The sequence below is a fragment of the Macaca fascicularis genome, chromosome 18 (assembly GCF_037993035.2).
Source record: "Macaca fascicularis isolate 582-1 chromosome 18, T2T-MFA8v1.1".
Lineage (NCBI taxonomy): Eukaryota > Metazoa > Chordata > Mammalia > Primates > Cercopithecidae > Macaca > Macaca fascicularis.
In genome coordinates this window covers 63,846,196-63,866,461 of record NC_088392.1, presented here as the reverse complement: position 1 = coordinate 63,866,461, position 20,266 = coordinate 63,846,196, and the positions used below count along the sequence as shown (strand labels likewise).

The 20,266-nt window shown below is 41.5% G+C and overlaps 1 long non-coding RNA gene across 2 annotated transcripts in view; it reads right to left on the bottom strand.

The window, feature by feature from the left end:
* Positions 1 to 14,745, bottom strand: part of LOC135968186 (uncharacterized) — a 139,911-nt gene extending 125,166 nt beyond the window's left edge. Inside the window, exons 1-2 of one of the 2 annotated variants that reach the window (XR_012427231.1) lie at positions 13,690 to 14,745; positions 13,227 to 13,432 (exon numbers count right to left, since the gene is read on the bottom strand). This is a non-coding gene — a long non-coding RNA (uncharacterized lncRNA). Of the gene's footprint in view, positions 1 to 13,226; positions 13,433 to 13,689 lie in introns of those variants that run through there. The other variant, XR_010582749.2, reaches the window with a different exon arrangement.
* Positions 14,746 to 20,266: the final 5,521 nt, after the last annotated feature.

Here is a 20,266-nt window from a genome sequence, read left to right as displayed (position 1 = left end):
GTTTATTATATTAACCTTCTTATTTACCATTTCTTTTCATTTGTTCCCATGATTTCAGTTAACATCTGGTGTCATTTTACACCAATACAACTTTGCTTAGCTGGGTATGGTGGTGCCCATCTGTAGTCCTAGCTACTCAGGGGGCTGAGGAAGGAGGATCACTTGAGCCCAGGAATTCAAGATTGCAGTGATCTATGATTGTGCCATTACACTCCAGGCTGGGTGACAGAGCAAGACTCTGTCTCTTAAAAAAATAAAATTAAGAATAGACAAATAAATAATTTAACCATTTTGCTCTTTTGTGTACCTGTCTGCTTTGTGCTATCATTGTAAAATAAATTACATCTTTCTATGCCATAGGTCCATAAACACAGATCAAAGTGGGAGAGAGAGAAAGAGAGAAGATACAAGTGCTTTTAAATTATTAAGTGAAGAAAGGTGAAGTTGAGTATACTCACAGTAATCCAAAGATGGGAGGGATTTTAGCAGGATTTTTTGTCTCACTCCTTCATCTCTCTTTTAGTTTCCTAACAGTCTGCCTCTATTGGTGTCTCACTCAGCTGTTTGGCTACACAAATTGCCAGCTGATTGCCTTATTGTTCTCAGCAATGCTCTGGGCCATAAATTGCTCCACAGCCTAATCCAATTACATTTGAACCCCTTTGCAAAGACAGTCTTCCAGGCTTGTTTCAATCCCAGGAAAAGCTTTTGTTAGCTCTTTCCCTAATTCTTTGTGTTCTGTGTTTTAGCTTATTGCTTTCATGAAGCTGCCAGCCTCCTCATAATTACTTACTACCAAAATCTCCATTGCTTTTGATAGCATCCTTAGACTTCAACTTTACCACACTTGGTTCCAAATAAAATCAGGGCCCTTAGGGAGAACTATGGAGTTCTCTATTCTCACAACCTGCCTCTCCCCCTGGGAAAAACCTCTGTTCCACTGCTCTAGATCTGAGGGAAGGAAGAAGGGCCTGCTTCTGTTGGAGTGAAATCCCTGCTTTATGTTTGGGGCATTGGGAGGAGGTGGTAGCCCTGATCTTTTTTTATCTTCTCTCCTGGCATGGAAACAGGACTATAAAAGTGAGTTGAAGTGAAAGCCAGTGGGCCCAATATTCTTGGTCTGCCCATAATAGAGCTGCTGCAACATGGAGCTGGCAAGTGGGGAATAAGAAATTCTAGCAGCTTGCTTCTCCAGGAAGAAACCGTAGCCCTAGACTGGAGCTGGGGGAAGTAGAAGCTCTTTGTTCTTACCCACTCCCACCTAGAGCAGAGCTTCCATCATGGGGTTTGTTATAAGAAGTGGGTGGAATTCTGCTTAAATGTCATAGACTCTTACTACTCTTATAGAGAGTAAATTTTCTTTCTTTACTATTATTATTATTTTGAGATGGAGTCTCGCTCTGTCCTCCACACTGGAGTGCAATGGCACAATCTTGTCTCACTGCAACCTCCGCCTCCTGGGTTCAAGAAATTCTCCTGTCTCAGGCTCCCGAGTAGGTGGGACTACAGGCACCCACCACCAAGCCCAGCTGATTTTTGTATTTTCAGTAGAGACAGGGTTTTGCCGTGTTGGTCTTGAACTCCTGGCCTCAGGTGATCTGCCCGCCTCAGCCTCCCAAAGCAAATTCGTAAATTTTCTTAAATATATGTTTCTTCATTTGCTGCATGCCCTTAGGACAAATTCCAGAAGGCTTAAATGGTGTTTTCAAAATGTTTACCAGTTAGAATTGGTTACCTGAGGCTAGGCACTGCAGTTCACACCTATAATCCCAGCACTTTGGGAGGCTGAGGCAGGCGGATCACCTGAGGTCAGGAGATCGAGACCAGCCTGACCAACATGGAGAAATCCCATCTCTACTAAAAATACAAAATTAGCTGGGCATGGTGGTGCATGCCTGTAATCCCAGCTACTTGGGAGGCTGAGGCAGGAGAATCACTTGAACCCTGAAGGCAGAGGCTGTGGTGAGCCAAGATCATGCCATCGCACTCCAGCCTGGGCAACAAGGGCAAAACTCCATCTCAAAAAAAAAGCAAAAAACAAAAAAACAAAAATTGGTTAGCTGAGGAGAGGATCAGTGGAGCTCCTCCTACCACCATTCTAGAAGTTTCCCTTCTATATTTCTTTAAAAGAAAAAATTTGCCTAAGGCTAGGAGCCAGGAAACCAGAAGACTCAAAGAGGAACCTAAGGTTGGAATCCACCAAGACTGGGCCTGCAGGGCAGTGAAGACGGTGCACTCTGCTTGCCAAGCCATGTGCCCATGTAGCTGTGTTAATCTAGAAGAAATGGCACATTTTTCTAATGTGTGCAGGAAGAGAGGCACCACTTCCTAATTCACACAAAGGCACCAATGTACTTGCACAGCCCCAGAAGCCATAGAGACTCCAGTTGATGGGTTATGTAGGATGAGTCAACCATCCAGAGCGGTGATTCCCAATTTTGGCTGCTCATTAGGATCACTTGGGGAGCTGTTGAAAAATACCAATGTGAGGGTCCCTCCTAGACCAATTAAATCACACTCTCTTGGGATGGGGCCCAGCCATCAGTATTTTTAATGGCCCCTCAGAGGATGCTAATGTACAGTCAGGATTGAGAACCACTGATCTAGAGCTGGGAGCCAGGGGAATGGGATTCTTTGAACCTAAATACCTCAAGAGGATATAAGCTGACAATGGAGTTCCCATGCTGGCAGCTGTAAAATGCTGTAAAAGTAAATAGTGACTAAAATTGGCAGAGCAAAGTAAGTCAAATTTACAGTAAGTAGTTTCTTTCCTGAAAGAAATTGCTGAAGTTGTCTCCAAGTAATAAGAAAAACAGACAATGATACTGTAAACGTAGTTTCCAAACACCCGCACTGCCAGTCCTCACTGATATGGCTCACCCAAGCCTGGTCAATTATGTCTCCTTGTGTCATGATGATGCTATGCTGGCAGGCCCTCCCCACTCATTTGGCCACGCTCTACTCTACTCCATGCTATTCTTGGCATAGATGGGACTAGAGGCTGTCTTTACAGAGACATGAATTCCCAAAAGCCAGTGAATATAATGCCTTCAATCCCAGGGACAGGCTATTGTCCTTTAACAAGGGGACTCTACTTAGTTCCTAGAATGTTCTGCCCAAAACATAGAATTAGAAACAATATTTCTATTGCATAGAAAGGAATCATTAGTCCAAAAAATTGGTAATGAGAGAATTTATAAAATGTTATGGAAATTCTCTGGGTCGTTTGCCGACCCCTTTCCTGTCTTGGATGCTCAGGCTTGTAGGAAGTCCTCTGTGTGCTCCATAAATGCTGTTTTGTCCCCTTCCTTCCTTCCTTCTTCCAGAGACCCCCTTACTCACTCAAAAGCACCATAGCACAGTAAAATTTGAAAGGTTGGTAGAGATCTTCTAAACAAGGGAAGGCATACACATGGCTTATGTGACCCACTTCCTCATCCTTTGCTGCCTACAAATATCTATGATTGATTCACGGTACCCTTTCCTGGGAACCTAGGCAGCCTCTCTAAAATTGAAACATGAGTAGAAACGTCTTTGCCACCTCTGAATCAAACTAAAATAACTGGGTACAGTAAGATGAGTTTGACCAAGAATCAGACTTAGATTGAAAATTTAGCCTAGCTACTTTAAGCTGTTGACTTTAATAAGTTACTCCATCTCTCTGAGTCATATCAGCTAAACAGGAGAACTAATGCCTACCTGGGTTATTGGATTAAATAATCTCAATGGTCCACCTCACACTGTATCTATCAGGTACTCATACTTCTCTTGCTCTTATACGGGAGGAAAACAAAACTCTTCCTCTACAGTCCTAGGTTCTCTGATTGGGTACCTGAAAATTAAATGGACAAAAGAGAGATAAACAAGAGGAAAACAAATAGAGAGTATTAATATGTGCAATGCATATACATGCAGGAGAAACTCAGAGATGAGTAATTCAAAGGGATGGATAGAACTTAGGGGCTTATATAGCATCTTCACAAAGAACAATAAATTTGTAGAGAAGTGACCAGATGAAGGATAAAGGGTTTAGGCTTTTAGGGTCAGCAAGCTGTGCTAAGGTAAATATATGGGGAAAATAAGGGTTACTTCAGTACGTTTTGTTATGTAAATTATTCTAAGTGCTGTCCCAGGGCTGATAAGTTTAGAGTTATCTCCAGTGCCAAGGAAGAATCTACGCCTGCTGATAGGCAAATGGGAGGAAGGCAGAGAGCTTTATTCATTCAGTCATTCATTCACTATATTTTTGGCATCTGCTGTTTCTCAATTTTCTTCAGCTCAAAATATTCTTCATGCCACACTTTAATCCAAAGCAAACTTCCTTTAGGGTAACATATTCTGATCCCCTACACTCACCATCCCAAAGCGCACGCGCGCACACACACACACACACACACACACACACACAGTCCTTCACAAGAGAGGAAAACAAATAAGCCTTCAGTGATAAAATGACTTGCTAGTTAGTGACACCTTAGTCAGTGGCAGAATTACTAGTACTCAACAGACCTGATTAATGAATAATAACAACCTCAACTCAGGACAAATGGCTTTTACGTGTTACCTAGTGTATTAGTCCGTTCTCACACTGCTATAAGGACAGACCTGAGACTGGGTCATTTATAAAGGAAAGAGGTTTTAATGATTCACAGTTTCACAGAGCTGGGGAGGACTCAGGAAACTTACAATCATGGCAGAAGGGGAAGCAAATATATCCTTCTTGACATAGCGGCGGCAAGGAGAAGTGTAGAGTGAAGTGGGAGAAAACCCCCTTATAAATCAGATCTCCAGATAATCCACTCACTATCACAAAAACAGCATGGAGGTAACCACCCCCATGATTCAATTACCTCCCACTGGGTCCCTCCCACGACATGTGGGGATTATGGGAACTACAATGCTCCATGAGATTTGGGTGGGGACACAGCCAAACCGTATCACCTAGATTGATCTAACTAAATATATACTCTGCCAAAATTTCCATATCATTTTAAACGTCTTGGTGTATCCCACACAACTTCCTATTCAGAGAAATGCTAGCAGCCATTGCACAGGAAGAGTCTGAACACGCAGACTTCACTTGTGCAATACAAAAAAAAAGCACCGGATTCCTGGGCTGGTGACGAAGCTTCTTGGGAGGAAGGTGGTGCTCCTTTAAGCAGTTTAAAGACATTTCTTTCAGTGACTTTGGTCAGGGCTTCTCTCTTAGCTCTCAGAATGTCTGGCTCATAAAGAAGGGCCCCAGGAATTCTACAGTCATTGGGAGCCTGTGCAGATCTGAGAACAGCCTTCCCACCTCATCCCCTGCCTCACCCTGTGCATTTTTCCATCTCCCAAGCTCTCTTGTTTTCTGCACTTCTAAAATTTCTTTATATTTATTCTAGCAGTTGCCTGCCACACAATAAAAGAATGAGAGAATCTCATTAAAATTATATAAGAAGGAAAAAGATGGAGTAGAGCTTGAAATTCCTGCAATCTACACACAATAACCTAATCAACTAGAACCCACAGATTAAATGGAGCCCACCCTATGGTGAACCTAGAAGATTGAACTCCCTCCCGGGGAATTGCTACCTTCAGGGCACCTCGTGGTAGCCATATTAGAATGCAGGCATGAAAATACCTCACACTTTAGAGCACTTGTAACTTTCCTACTCACTTGCACAACTATTTTACCGACTTTGGTACAAAGGCCCGGGAAGGAGGAAACGTTATTGCTATTATCCCATTTTGAGAGTTAAGGCAAAAGAGGCAATGAGGTTTCTCTGAGGTCACCTCGTTAGTGGTCGGATCAATCCAAGCCAAGAGTCCAGTCTTGCTTCTTCCCACATACCCACATCTTCTCTTACTTAAAATGAACCCAGGCTGAAACATAGTCAGATGACTGACTTAACAATTGTACGATCATCTTTCTCTCCCTTGGCTTCTAGTTTGAATTTGACACCAGCCTGAGTAAGCAGGAGAACGCAATGTTTGCTCAGAACTAAAAGTGACGTCGTATAAATCTGCCTTAGCCTGGAACTGAAAAGGACCCAATAATCCCACAGATAGTTTTTTCGATAAACATATAAATTGACCCTGCTGGTCTTAAAGCTTGAACCTTACATTTGTTTTATCTGAGTTTCTTCCTCAGGAAAGGACCTTCAAGCCTCTCAAAAAAAAGTATCAAAGACATGAAACTCACCAGATGACAGCATCCAGACAGTGAGATGCTGGACCCCTCCTTCATCATGATTGCTTCCGTGCCCCTCCATAGCTCTTGTTTTCTTACACATTGTTTCACTTCTTCCCTCCTGTCTGGAACCCTACCTTTAGTCGGTCAAGCAGAGGATTTGAAACTGATATCCCATCTCCTTGGCTGCAGCACCAAACTAAAGCCTTCATCCTTGGCAATACTCATCATCTCAGTCACTGGCTTTCTGGGCGGTGAGCAGCAGGACCTAGACTGAACCTCTGGTGTTTCAGTAACAGAACCACAGGAGTGACAGGAGGCTCAGAAGTCCATATGGATAGCAACACTGACTGTCCGGAAGCAGTATAAACACCTTGCTAAATTTGAACCTCTTCCATACATATACATGTCCTCTATGTACAGAACAATATATCCGGACCATAACTACGTTAAGTCATAGTAGTTATAGTCAGGACATATTTTCCCAATCAAAAGATATTAAAAGTTTAGTATGTGGGGGCAGTGGGTAGATTGGCAAATTTTTTTAGCATTGAAAAAGGGCCCCAAGAAGGTAAAAATCACCACTGCAGACTCTTTCTTGGCTGACCTCCACTCAACACTCACCATTCCTGATTTCCATTCCTTCAGGGGCCTGATCTCTGCTTTAAAATGATAGTAAGCGAATATGATAATATAATATGTATTAATAATTTAATGCTTACCCTTCCTAGGTAATTTATGTGCATTTTTAAAGGAGCTGTTTTAGACAACACACTTTAATCCAAAGCAAACTTCCTAACCCACGTTTCTCTAGTGATGACCTCTCACCTGAATCCCAGACCTATGTATTCTCAGCTTACTAAACATCTCCATTCGAACCTCCCAGAGGAATTGAAACTCAGTATGTCCAAAATTGATCCTCCACTTCTATCTTTCACCTCAGTCAGTGACACCAGCAATCATTCACTTAAAGCTAGAGACCTGGGAGTTATTCTAGGTTCTTCACGACCCCACCCCAGCCAAGAGCTGGATGGTTCTAGGCTTGTTCTCCACTGGTTAGTATAACTTCTTTATTATACGAAAATAAATTCCACATAAACCTAACTCAGCATCTCCCAAATGGTGTTTCATGAGCATCACGTCAATAGGCAAAATACTTTCCCTGACCAAACAAGTTTGGAAAACATTGGTTAGACAAAGTTAAACCTTTTTTTATAGAACCAAGAGTTTCTACTATGTTGCCCTGAATTACAAATGTCCAAAAAAGAAAATATACCATGTAATGTTCCAAACTCATTTGCCCAGGAACTCTTACTTTCTTTGCAGATTTTCTGGTAGGATCTATGCATTACAGAACATACTTCGAGAAATGCCGTGATCAGATGTTTTTGAGCTGTGTTTTATTATCACGCATTGTCTCATGCAATGTCTGTGTTGTCGATAAGCAGTGTTATAACAGTGTACATATAAGACACTGAAAGTCTCAGGCATTACATGACTTGAAAGCTAGAAATGTGAGCGAAAATATTTCCTTACAAATATTTATTGAGAAATCCCAGTCAAAATATCACTGGTATTTGGGGGCATTTCATGAAGTGTGCTTATGCTGAAGCGCCGCAGAAAGTCCAGAAGAATCCTGAACAAACAGCTGGCGGGAGCGACGGCTGGAATGTGCTGTTAAGGGTGGGGTTTGAGGGGGTGGTTCTAGGCTTATTCTCCACTGGCTGGTATTGGTTGAATTCATTACAGCAAGCTTATGTTATGTTTATAATTTATTTTCTTAAAACATCAATACAGAAAAAAAACAACAAACAAATCAAATGCCTGGTGGACTCTAGTACTGTTATAAAAATCCATCTGAAAGAACAAAAATGAAAGAAGAGCCAGACGTTCTTGGAAACTGTAAGAACTTGTGCTACCAATTATTACAATGTACTTAAAGCTGTAGTCATTATTATTTTTTTTTTTTTCCCGAGATGAATTCTCATTCTGTCACCCAGGCTGGAGTGCAATGGCGCAGTCTCAGCTCACTGCATCCTCCGCTTCCCAGGTTCAAGTGATTCTCCTACCTCAGCCTCCGGAGTAGCTGGGATTACAGGCACCTGCCACCACACCCAGTTAATTTTTGTATTTTTCGTAGAGACAGGGTTTCGCTCTGTTGGCCAGGCTGGTCTCAAACTCCTGACCTTAGGTGATCCGCCTGCCTCAGACACCCGAAGTGCTAGGATTACAGGTGGGAACCACCGTGCCCGGCCAAGCTGTAGTGATTCTTAAAGTGAGATAGTGGCACAGGTATATAGACCAACAGATGAGTTAATCCAATAGCAACTCCACAAATAGACGCAAGGCAATATTGGCACCGCACTCTAACCAACTGAGCTAACAGGCCATCGTGTGAGGCAAGCAGACATAAAAATTTAGTAGACGATTAAGGTGGCATTTTAAAGCAGTGGTGAAAGGTAAACTCAGTAAATTTTACTAAAACAATAGGGTAGCTATGTCGCAAATAAATAAGCTTGAATTCCTAACTTATTTATTATACTAAAATAATTTCCACATAAATCAAAGCCTTAAAAACTATTATGAAGCCTTGAAAATAATAAAAGAAAACATAGGTAACTATTTTTATAATTCCCATTTTGAAGGAAGCCTCTTTAAACATATACAAAAGTCAGAAATGATCAAATCAAAGACTGTACATTGTACAACACAAAAATTATCTAAAACAAAAAAGATCACTACAAGGTGATTTACAAACAACATATAGATGAAAATGTTTGCAATGTAAATGACAAAAAGTTAGTATATTACTATATTAATATAAAGCCCCCGGGGTTTATATATTATACATATTATTTGTAAGCCACAAAAAAGAATAAGCCCAAATTTCCATAATTTAGCCTCAATTAAAATTTTTTTTGTTGTTTTTGTTTTTGTTTTTGTTTAATTTTTAAATTTATTATTATTATTATTATACTTTAAGTTCTAGGGTACATGTGCATAACGTGCAGGTTTGTTACATATGTATACTTGTGCCATGTTGGTGTGCTGCACCCATCAACTCGTCAGCACCCATCAACTCGTCATTTACATCAGGTATAACTCCCAATGCAATCCCTCCCCCCTCCCCCCTCCCCATGATAGGCCCCTGTGTGTGATGTCCCCCTTCCCGAGTCCAAGTGATCTCATTGTTCAGTTCCCACCTATGAGTGAGAACATGCGGTGTTTGGTTTTCTGTTCTTGTGATAGTTTGCTCAGAATGATGGTTTCCAGCTGCATCCATGTCCCTACAAAGGACACAAACTCATCCTTTTTTATGGCTGCATAGTATTCCATGGTGTATATGTGCCACATTTTCTTAATCCAGTCTGTCACTGATGGACATTTGGGTTGATTCCAAGTCTTTGCTATTGTGAATAGTGCCGCAATAAACATACGTGTGCATGTGTCTTTATAGCAGCATGATTTATAATCCTTTGGGTATATACCCAGTAATGGGATGGCTGGGTCATATGGTACTTCTAGTTCTAGATCCTTGAGGAATCGCCATATTGTTTTCCATAATGGTTGAACTAGTTTACAATCCCACCAACAGTGTAAAAGTGTTCCTATTTCTCTACATCCTCTCCAGCACCTGTTGTTTCCTGACTTTTTAATGATCACCATTCTAACTGGTGTGAGATGGTATCTCATTGTGGTTTTGATTTGCATTTCTCTGATGGCCAGTGATGATGAGCATTTTTTCATGTGTCTGTTGGCTGTATGAATGTCTTCTTTTGAGAAGTGTCTGTTCATATCCTTTGCCCACTTTTTGATGGGGTTGTTTATTTTTTTCTTGTAAATTTGTTTGAGTTCTTTGCAGGTTCTGGATATTAGCCCTTTGTCAGATGAGTAGATTGCAAAACTTTTCTCCCATTCTGTAGGTTGCCTGTTCACTCTGATGGTAGTTTCTTTTGCTGTGCAGAAACTTTTTAGTTTAATTAGATCCCATTTGTCAATTTTGGCTTTTACTGCCGTTGCTTTTGGTGTTTTAGACATGAAGTCTTTGCCCATGCCTATGTCCTGAATGGTACTACCTAGGTTTTCCTCTAGGGTTTTTATGGTATTAGGTCTAACATTTAAGTCTCTAATCCATCTTGAATTAATTTTCATATAAGGAGTAAGGAAAGGATCCAGTTTCAGCTTTCTACTTATGGCTAGCCAATTTTCCCAGCACCATTTATTAAATAGGGAATCCTTTCCCCATTTCTTGTTTCTCTCAGGTTTGTCAAAGATCAGATGGCTGTAGATGTGTGGTATTATTTCTGAGGACTCTGTTCTGTTCCATTGGTCTATATCTCTGTTTTGGTACCAGTACCATGCTGTTTTGGTTACTGTAGCCTTGTAGTATAGTTTGAAGTCAGGTAGTGTGATGCCTCCAGCTTTGTTCTTTTGACTTAGGATTGTCTTGGAGATGTGGGCTCTTTTTTGGTTCCATATGAACTTTAAAGCAGTTTTTTCCAATTCTGTGAAGAAACTCATTGGTAGCTTGATGGGGATGGCATTGAATCTATAAATAACCTTGGGCAGTATGGCCATTTTCACGATATTGATTCTTCCTATCCATGAGCATGGTATGTTCTTCCATTTGTTTGTGTCCTCTTTTATTTCACTGAGCAGTGGTTTGTAGTTCTCCTTGAAGAGGTCCTTTACATCCCTTGTAAGTTGGATTCCTAGGTATTTTATTCTCTTTGAAGCAATTGTGAATGGAATTTCTTTCCTGATTTGGCTCTCTGTTTGTCTGTTACTGGTGTATAAGAATGCCTGTGATTTTTGCACATTAATTTTGTATCCTGAGACTTTGCTGAAGTTGCTTATCAGCTTAAGGAGATTTTGGGCTGAGACAATGGGGTTTTCTAAATATACAATCATGTCATCTGCAAACAGGGACAATTTGACTTCTTCTTTTCGTAACTGAATACCCTTGATTTCTTTCTCTTGCCTGATTGTCCTAGCCAGAACTTCCAACACTATGTTGAATAGGAGCGGTGAGAGAGGGCATCCCTGTCTTGTGCCAGTTTTCAAAGGGAATTTTTCCAGTTTTTGCCCATTCAGTATGATATTGGCTGTGGGTTTGTCATAAATAGCTCTTATGATTTTGAGATACATTCCATCAATACCGAATTTATTGAGCGTTTTTAGCATGAAGGGCTGTTGAATTTTGTCAAAAGCCTTTTCTGCATATATTGAGATAATCATGTGGTTCTTATCTTTGATTCTGTTTATATGCTGGATTATGTTTATTGATTTGTGAATGTTGAACCAGCCTTGCATCCCAGGGATGAAGCCCACTTGATCATGGTGGATAAGCTTTTTGATGTGCTGCTGAATCTGCCTCAATTAAAATTAAAGTTAAAATCGAGATCATAAGTTTTTGTTTGTTTGTTTTATTTTTTTAAGAGCTGGGGTCTTGCTATGTTGCCCAGGCTGGTCTTCAATCCTGGGCTCAAGCAATCCTCTGGCCTCAACTTCCCAAGTATCTGAGAGTGCACACTACTGGGCCTAGCTACAAATTTTTAACAGCAGGACTATAAAGAAAATATTGAGAAAAACCACTGAACAAGTCTTTCACATTTTAGTGGGAGAGATAAGGAAGAAACCTCAAGATATTGAAAACTCAGATACCTCAAAGAAACCAAGAATATAAATACTACCCAGGTTGGAGTGAAGGTTTTTTCTTATAATCTTCACACTTAATCAGTATTTTATCACGATGACACTGAGCCCGGGTAGACCATTTACCAGAAGCTCTCTGGTGAGGTTCTACTTTATAAATAATATTTTATAGGCACATAATCTTTAACCTTGAGATTAATAAATATGCTTATTTGTTTGGTATGGAAAGTGTTACTCATTGTTTATTTAGCATATAAAAATGAATTTTAATTAATTCAACAAGGTAATATTTAACCCACTGATTTTTACTTTACCGACATTATTTTAAATAATTCAACTAGGAAGAAAGGAATAAGGAAGGTAGGAAGAGAGGGGAGAGACAGACAGAGAGAAAGTGTGTTCCAGTTTTCTTGGAGTTGGAAAACCGCCACTTTTTCTCCTTGCATAAATTACAATGTAAGTAAAAAAAGAAACAGTAAGTATAGCCAAAACAACCCAGAATTTCAACTTTCTCCTCAACATGTTTTAATACAGAAAATGACAAAGAACATTGTATCAGTCAGGATTGCTTTTGGTAAAAAGCTATAGAAATCATAACATTGTCTAAGCAATAAATACATTTAATTACTTCAAATGACAAGAAGTCTGATAAGAAGTTCTAGCAATTGATTCAGTCTCTCACAGATGTCAACTTGCTAAGTCAATATCTCTATGATTCTCTTGCAAAATTCACCTCTTAAAAAAAAAAACAACCAAAGCAGTAGGGAAGCTTCTCCAGGTGGGAAGTCCTGCAGATCCCCAAAAGCTGACTCCTATGCCCCTTTTGCCCCCAGTGTACACATCACTGGCAGCACCTGTCAGACTATACTGTGATTTTTCAGTTTTCCTGACTGTCTTCTCCATCAGCAACAGTGAGAGCACTCCCATCTGATTTCTAGCACCAAACACGTGCCTGGTGTATGAGGAAGCCCTTAATAATTGCTCTTTGGATGTTGAATAATGGTAAGCAAGTGGAAAGAGCTAGGGGAGCCTAGGCACTTTGCAGCATCCTTTTGGTCCTGCTCAGAACCTTGCAACTAAGTGGTAGAAAACAAAGGGGAACAAAACGGTAAGGAAATTCTGAAACACCACAAGACCAGGAAAAGTGCACAGAGACACGGTCATTGCCAGGCTGGGCCCAATTCAAATCCTGAAAACTTGAACCCAAAGATGCTCAGGCTGCCAGCGGAGGTCTGACCACAGACAAAACTGAATGTTGTGCCAGGGTAAGCCTCAGTGGACTTCACATCAGCATCTGGCTTCCCTTTGACATATCCCAGGGCACATGTTAACAATAAGGGCATCCTTCATTTTTCTCTTTCAAGTCTCTCAGGACAGCCCCTCCCCAAATAAATTGGACTTTCTTTTTATTTTTTAACTCTCCTTCTTCAAAACCAGTGCATGAGGATCCTTTACTGACCTCTGAAGAAAATTATCTGCCTCTTCATCTTTGTCCCTCAGAGGTTTGCTTCTATCATAAAGACTTTGCTCGTGATAGCTGTAGCCCAGATTTCTGCCTTGGAAACACAGAAACCAAAGACCAGAGTCCACGGCAGATGGCGAGGGCTGCCAGAGTGAGAATTATGGAGAGAGAAACAAACATCAATGCAAAATTATCTTCTACCATATTTGTTATTCTGTCGGTCTGAGCATTCCTGCAAAATAAACTTACTCTTCCTCTACATGTCCCCAGCAAACTGGGTCTTGCCCCAAATTCAGTTTTTTTGGAACAGTAACACTCTAGCAAAATATTCCGTGGTACTGGGGGTGCTAGCTTCCCCAAGCTCAAGTAGGGAAACCCTTTTGCAGAGGGAATTTCTTACCTCAGTTATCTGGGGATGGCTTATCTAGGAGCCCACCAGCTTCTCCTTTCTGCATTTACTGCCCCATCCATCAGAGGCAGTCTGCAACAGAATAAAATGAATTTTGTGCGAAGGTAAAATGGACACCCCGTCAGCGTCTGGCTTCAAGATAGTAGCCACGTGGGTAGCGAGTTCCCTTGTTCAGATCTCCAATCTGCTCTCTTCCTCCTCAATTGAGGCCAGGTGGGCGCCTTATGCAGCAGGTGGAGGATTCTCACCTGATCTTCCGTTCTCAGGAATCAAGAGACCACATGCTATGATCTCTCTCTCCTTTCCCAAGACCACCTCGATTCTACCTTAGTTTGGTCATTGCCGGCGGCGGTGCTCTAGAATTTGCCATGAAAAGTTCACTTTTTTTTTTTTTTCCTAAAAGAAAAGCAAAAGGAAGGAAATTTGTGTCTCCCCTAATTCTTGCAACTCTCTTCAAAACATTGTCCTTCTGAGCCTGGGCAGTGTTCCGCGGACTCCTGCTTCAGCGTCTGTCTCTCCGGCTCCAAGGCACAGTCCCCCGCCCTCAGCAAGTGCCCTAGGCCACTGCAGCAAGGTGTATGCCTGTTTCAGTGTCAGGCCAGCTGGGGCAGGCGAGATTCCACCTGCCCATCCGAAATGTCTGAGGAGAGTGAAGGACGTCCCATCCCAAAATGTGCTAAATTGGTATACTGATTATTTCAAGTTGCAAACATTGGAGAAACTGTCGTTTCCAAAAGCGCTAGCTGACCTGTCCCTTCCTACAGGCCCCATAAGAATTCCTCTGGGAGGCCGGCACGGTGGCTTACACCTGTAATCCCAGAACTTTGAGAGGCCAAGGCAGACAGATCACTTGAGGCCAGGAGTTTGAGACCAGCCTGGCCAACATGGCAAAACTCCATCTCTCCTAAAAATACAAAAAAAATTACTGGGCATGGTGGCACGTGCCTATAGTCTCAGCAGGAGAACTGCTTGAACCCAGGAGGCAGAGGTTGCAGTGAGCCAAGATTGTGCCACTGCACTCCAACATGAATGACAGAACAAGACTCAGTCTCAAAAAAAAAAAAAAAAAACAAAGAAAGAAAAAGAAATCCTGGATCCAGCCCCACCCTGGACAGGTACAAATCATGGTTTATACCTCTTTATTTTCATTCATTAACTATTTTTACATTAATTCACTTAATGTCTATATTAAAACCACATTATGGTAGAGTGGTAGGAGCACAGTCCTCGTAAATTTGGAATCACCCTCTTTCCCCAGGATTAAGTGTAAGATCTGAGCGGGGCCTCACAAAGTGCTGAAATGTTTGGTCACAATAGGAGGCCATGAAGTGTTCATTCTTCATTCCTTCCTATCCCCCATCCCCCCACCCTGGGCCCGCTTGTGTCTCCACAGATGCCACAGCACTTGCAGGGGCACAGGATCCCCTTGCTGTTTGGATGCCACCTTGTTCGTGGTCTGTTCAGGGTAGCACTCTCGCCACTTCTCCCAGTACTGCCCTGGAAGTGGGGGCACAGAACCCCCCTCCAGCACCCACCAACAGCTTTGCTCTCCTCCCTTCCCCTAGCCATCCCCTCCACTCCCTGGCCCAAGGGAGTTGTCTCTTACTCCAAGAGAATCTCCCTCTCCTCAAACCCTATTCTACCAAATTCTTAACCTCTATCCCAAATCTCAGTTCTGCCTGAGGCTTAGGTTTTGGAAACCAAAGACACTTCCTCTTTCTCTTGGACACCTTTTCACATCACTTCCTCGAGGCAATGACCTAGAGGAATTACTTAATGGAGTGGGGCAGAAGAGGGAAAGAAGATACTAATAGTAAGAGAGAGAAAAAAAAACATCGGTTAATATTTTTAAACACCACCACCTTGCATCTGCTTTTACCTGATTTAAAATTGCATTGTTCTTAAGTCTCAGATGACACCGGTGATTGAAAGAAAGATGCCTTCCCTGCAGGATATTGTCCTTTTTTCTCCCATCCTGAGTACTGTTCGTTTCACCCCAGCCTGGAAGTTTGCTTTACACCTTCACCCATAGGCCTGGACCCATTTTTACGGCAACCACCTCTCTGTCCATTATTCCACTTAGCCATTCTTCTGCCTACAGCTATTCAGAGCACTTAACATTTCATTAGGTGCCTCATCAGGAAGACAAGGAAGAAGTGGGGTATCTCAAAATGACTGGCTTCATTTGCCAATTTCTTTGTTTTGCACTAGAAAGCATTTCTGCAACTCAGCTGGCATATTCAAGCACAGTCAAGAGAAACGCCTCTTGTCAATCCCAATTCCACTCCATTTACTGGCACACGTAGTTGAATGGGCTGTTTAAGTGGGGGTGTTATCAAATGAAATGAATTTGAATTTGCATTACATATACTTTCAACTATTTATGGTTTGGGGTAACCCATATCAGTGACTTTTCCCCTCTACTCTCCTGAATCATCAAGAGAAAGCAGAAGGAAAAGTAACTCAGCACTTTTTGCGAGGTCTGATGGTGATTACTGCTTACTATGCTGAACTGATCTTCATTAAGAGCTTCATATCCAGGCTTCTTCCTATAGCCTTTCAGACCTTTGAAGATCTTTGGGTCTAGGGCCACCACTCCATGGGGCTAGAAGAGACCAAATGTGATTGGAGAGGCCCTGCTAGGTCCCAACTGTTCTACCCTCCTGAAATCCCCAATATTGAAGCTGCTTTTAAGGCTGCTTTCAGAAAAAAAGTCTTAATTAGACACTCTTTGAGTAATTCTTTTAGGGTTTAGGACATGGCCCTTTAAAGGTCACCATTAAAATGTATTTTTGTGGCCTGCTTGCCATGAGGAGTCTTCCCTAATTTTCTCCCATTACCAGCTTAGTTAACCATCACCCAGGAAGGCTCAAAGAATCTGGCTCTTCAAGGGAGAGTTTCTGTAAATAGCCTCAGGACTATGCCCTTAATGGTGAAAGGATAGAGCTTGACACTCCATTATTTTTTTTTTTTTTTTTTTTGAGACGGAGTCTCGCTCTGTCACCCAGGCTGGAGTGCTGTGGCCGGATCTCAGCTCACTGCAAGCTCCGCCTCCCAGGTTCCCGCCATTCTCCTGCCTCAGCCTCCCGAGTAGCCGGGACTACAGGCGCCCGCCACCTCGCCTGGCTATATTTTTTTTTTTGTATTTTTTAGTAGAGACGGGGTTTCACCGTGTTAGCCAGGATGGTCTCGATCTCCTGACCTCGTGATCCGCCCGTCTCGGCCTCCCAAAGTGCTGGGATTACAGGCTTGAGCCACCGCGCCCGGCCTGACAGTCCATTATTAAACAGCCTGTTAAGTTCATGCCCAGACTCTGGAGAATGTGTACAATGGGACCTCAGCTTAGAACACAAAGAAAAGTCTAAGTCTTCAGTTCAACCTAGGAAGCTAAGCACAAAATAATCAAATTAGGCATCCCTTCATTCCAGGTCTGCAGCTAAACACATATTCTTAAACCTAAAAAAAAGTTCTTATTTTATTTAATTCATTGTCATACAACTCATTTCCAACAAAGTTTATGCAAGCAGTTTGGTGATTTTCTTAAGTCTTTTCTTACATAAAGAAGAGCCATATTGGAGAATTGGGGTGGTACATCGTTAAAAAACAGATACGAAATTATAAAGAACTGATACGGTAACTAAAAGTGGATTACAGAATAAAAGGCTAAAGAAAAGGAACATAAATAAAATGAAAGGTCAGCATTTGGAGGTCTGTTAATTGCATGGTAATTGGGAGTCAAAGCAGAATCTATTTAGAATCCACAAGGCCTATTAGGAGTCCAGAGGACCAATAGCAAGTCAACCAAAATTAGGAAAAGAAATCAGATTTTAATTGTAAACAGAAGACTAATCATTAGCTCTTCCCTTTCCCTAGAGTAAGTCATGGAGAGTTGCCTGACATTTTACATTTTACTTTAAGTACAAAGAAAAAATTACACAAGTGGCCTACTCATTAGCAGGTTTTTCTGCATTAGTGGCCATCATAAATGTAGCTAAAATCCAAGATTTAAAACTGTTATGCCCAGACCGTTTATTCCCCGAAGAAGACCACCAGAGTCCAGAGTCAAAGCTAAGCAGCAAGGATCTTTATTACAGGTTCGAACCTGGAACTCTCCCTCGCTCGTGAAACGAGACGGGCAGGAGAGCTCCCCCACTCAGCTCCGAACAATGTTATATAGTCTAAGAAAAGTGGGCATAGAGTTATTATACAAATCAGATATATGATTGGCTAGTGTTTGAACAAGGCGATTTGGCTAACTATGATTGGTTCCTGCCATTTCTGATATTTTGGTTCAAACTTTGAGGCGGGAGAGCAGGTTTATGGCAGCAAGAGTTTATCTTACTTAAACACGTCTTGTGACCTTGCCTCAGAACTTACAAAATCTCTGGTATGTGCAAAACAAAATCTCTGGTACGTGCAGAAAACCAGGTACTCACAGAACTTACGAAATCTCTGGTATGTGCAAAGATTAGAGAGCAGAACAAGGGTGTAGCGGGTGGGGGGCGGGTACACATCTATCTTTGTGTCCTTTCAAAACCATCTTCTCAGTGTCTTCCTAACAGCGTACTTTCAAAATTGTCTTTTATTCTCTCCAGGTCTACTACTGCAGACAGAAGACCCCACCTTTCTTACGTACATAAGAGCACGCCCACGGCTTCAGCCAAGTCACAGACCAATCAGCTGTATATTGAAAATCCAGTTAACTCCAACTTTCAGGAGTGTAACTCGCTGCTGAGAGGCAAAAATAACTGTTCAATAGCTGTCATGTTCATTTGGTCGAGGTCAATTAGGTCACCATAAGCCACAATTACATGCATTATGAGACAGAATCAAATGATCCTGAAATTGGTAACATCTTTTAATAACCATGCTTATTACACAGGAGTTAAATATGACTTTTAATACTTATTCTTGCTATAATATCTTTACCTATATTAGGGCTTCAATAGCCAAATACATTAGAGTAGCCCATTGACGAGTTAGAAATGATAAATTATTATGAACATTGTTGAAATGACAGATTATACACTAGTCCCCTTCTCACTGCAGTTTTTTGTTTTGTTTTTTGAGACAGGGTCTTGCTCTGTCTCCCAGGCTGGATGCAGTGGCACTATCATGGTTCACTGCAGCCTCAGCCTCTTGGGCTCAAGCAATCCTCCCACCTCAGCCTCCCTTAGTAGATGGGACTACATGCACATGCAACCATGCTCAGCTAACTTTTTAATTTTTTTGTAGAGACAGTATCTCTATATTACCCAGGCTGGTCTCAAACTCCTGGGCTCAAGCAATCCTCCCACCTTGGGCTCCCAAACTACTGGGGTGAGCCACTGCTCTCGGCCTCATCCACAGTTTCGGTTTTCAAGGGTTCCGTGACCCATGGTCAAATGCGGTCCAAAAATATTACATCACTACTCTTGCACGTTAGGGCCTCTGTTAAGTAACATGAGGGTTACTTGAACAGTACAATAAGATATTTTGAGAGAGACACTACATTCACATAACATTTATTACACTATATTATTATAATTGTTCTATTTTATTATTAGTTATTGCAGTTAATATCTTACTGTGCTTAGTGTGTATGTGTAGGATAAAACATAGCACAGGTTGAGTACCCCAATCTGAAATCCGAAATGCTCTCAAATCTGAAACCGTGAGCACTAATATGATGCTCAAAGGAAATGCTCACTGGAACAATTTGGACTTCAGATTTTTGGGCTGGGAATCCCAAACTTGTAAATACAATACAAATATTCCAAAATTTAAAAAAAAAATCCAAATTCAAAACACTTCTGGTCCTGAGAATTTTGGGTAAGGAATACTCAACCTGTGTGTATAGGGTTTGGGCATCCACCGGGGATCTTGGAACATACCCTCTTCGGTTAAGAGGAGACTACTGTATTGAAAAGCAACCTTGTTTGATTTTACTTTGATACCTCATTGTTCCTTTGTAAGATCTATATTGATCTATGCAGGTTCTCGGAACATTTCTATGGTATATAAAGGAAACAGAAATAGCTCCATTTTTTAAAATTTCATTAAATATAGTATTATTAGTAGTAACTACTACTTCCTAAGTAGAGTTTTTAATGGAATTTTAATTAGTTAAGTAGAGGAGAAATAGAATGAGTAAGCAAAATTTAGCACATTATGCAAATGATTTCAAATAAATTCCTAAAAAAGCGACCCCAAATATTTCACTGAAAGAGTCACAAATCTCTGAAATGAAGTAAATTTGCTGTTGAATTTCTGGGGTGAACGCTTTGAGGAGAGGGCTTGTCCCTAGAAAATCTCCAGTTGCTACCACTTCCCAAAGGACACCTCCCCATAGACCACTGAGCAAGGTTATATTGTGAAAGACTCAGACTGAGGAGAGGGCTACAAAGAGGGCTACAAGCTCTTCAAATTATCACAAGACCTCTCGGCTCTGCCCATTAGAAGGTTAATCCTAATTCCTGTAAATGAACCAGATTTGGAAATAGGTGCTTATGAACAGAATCGGCCCCAGTGCCACAGCTCACGAAGCAGTCAGGCGAGTAGCCTGTTCAGCTCACCGTTCAATGATAAT